Here is a 1,967-nt window from a genome sequence, read left to right as displayed (position 1 = left end):
TTGTCTGGGTTTATGCAAACAGACATAATGATGCTTCATGGCACCAAGGAGAGAAAATCAAATATTCCACCCTTACTCATTTAGTTTCATATTGAAAACCTTGATTTCCAATTATCTAAGATCACTGTAACAGGAGTCTGGATACTAGAACAATTCAAGAGATAATTAAAAACATTTCTTTTTTTTTAAGTTTCAAGAATATCTTTTATTTACCAACAAACCACAAGCCACTTTTTATTATCAATAAACCATTTCTAGGTACTTCTTTGTCTTGTATTGCTTCAGTTTAAAAAGAGAAAATATCCTCAGACTCAGATCTGTCTTCATCTTGACTAATCTGGAAGTAGCAGAGTTTGTAGGTCTCCTTGTCAGGTGCAACTACACGAAGCCAATCACGGAGATTGTTCTTCTTAAGGTATTTCTTGATAAAAATAACTTAAGTATCTTTTAGAGTACTATTTATCAGAAATAATGGTGATTTTTATCTTCAGACATTGTGAACAACAATGTCAGCAACATTCCCAAGATTTCCAGTTTTTCCATTCACTTTAACTTTCTCTCAGAAACTGTTCAAAATTTCCCAAGTCAAAAATTCCATCTTCCACAGGATGCGTGGGCTGGAGCAATAGCAGAGCAGGTAGGGGGTTTGCCTTGCACGTGGCTGACTCGGGTTCAATTCCTCTGTCCCACTTGGAGAACCCAGCAAGCTACCAAGAATCTCCCGCCCACACAAGCAAAGCCTGGCAAGCTACCCGTGATGTATTCAAAATGCCAAAAACAGTAGCAATAAGTTTCACAATGGAGATGTTACTGGTGCCCACTCGAGAAAATTGATAAACAATGGGATGACAGTGCTACAGTGCTATAGGATGCATAAGATTCAAATAAAACTTCCAGATTGCCCTCTTAGTATCCTTGTCTTTCGGTGCCATGTTGGATGCTCACCACATGTGCAAAGAGTTGAAATAATTTCTTATAACTATAGAGTTTGATCAGCTTTCTTTCTCAAAACAACCTTTTCGGTATTGATTTTATAGCTTGCAACTTTACTATACAAGTCTATTGTTTCTAGGAGTTTCTTGGTAGAGATTATAGGGTTCTCTAAGTATAGTATCATATTATCTGCGAATAGTGAGAGCGTAATTTCTTCCTTTACTACATTAATTCCCTTAATATCTTTTTCTTGCCTAACTGCTATTGCAAGTACTTCCAGTACTATATCGAACAGCAGTGGAGAGAGTGGGCATCCTTGTCTCGTCCTTGATAAAATTAATACCCAAAAGTCCATGGCTTTCCTAAACGCAAACAGTGAGAGAGAAGAAAGTGACATGAAAAAAAAAAAACAATACCATTCACAATTGTGCCCCAGAAAATCAAGTACCCAGAAAACAGCTTAACTAAGGGAGTAAAGGACCTGTACAAAGAAAACTACAAAATGCTACTTCAGGAAATAAAAGAGGACACGAGAAAATGGAAAGATATCCTTGCTCGTGGATCGGGAGAATTAATATTGTCAAAATGGCAATACTTTCCAAAGCATTGTACAAATTCAATGAGATACCTATAAGGATACCTATAACATTCTTCAAAGAAATGGAGCAAACACTGCTGAAATTCATATGGAACAATAAGCCCCCACGAATAGCTAAAGCAATTCTTGGGGAAAAGAAAACGGGACGAATCAATCTCTCTAACTTCAAACTCTACTGGCAGTAATAATTAAAACAGCATGGTACAGGAATAAAGGCAGAGCTGCACACCAATGAAACAGGGTTGAATATACTGACATCTCCTCTCAAACATATGATTATGTAATCTTTGATAAAGGAGCAAGAAATGTGAAGTGGAGTAAGGAAAGTCTCTTTAACAAATTGTGCTGACAAAACTGTGTGGCTCCATGCAAAAACATGGGCACAGATCTCTGCCTAACACCATATACAAAAGTTAGATCAAAATGGACTAAAGAC

General features: G+C 37.0%; 1 pseudogene; it reads right to left on the bottom strand.

The window, feature by feature from the left end:
* Positions 1-286: 286 nt before the first annotated feature.
* Positions 287-932, bottom strand: LOC130025989 (60S ribosomal protein L22-like 1; annotated as a pseudogene).
* Between the last annotated feature and the right edge of the window lie 1,035 nt (positions 933-1,967).

Source organism: Sorex fumeus, unplaced genomic scaffold (assembly GCF_029834395.1).
Source record: "Sorex fumeus unplaced genomic scaffold, SorFum_2.1 ptg000033l, whole genome shotgun sequence".
Classification (NCBI taxonomy): domain Eukaryota; kingdom Metazoa; phylum Chordata; class Mammalia; order Eulipotyphla; family Soricidae; genus Sorex; species Sorex fumeus.
Note: the sequence above shows the minus strand (reverse complement) of the source record. Positions and strands in the feature narration are given on the sequence as shown.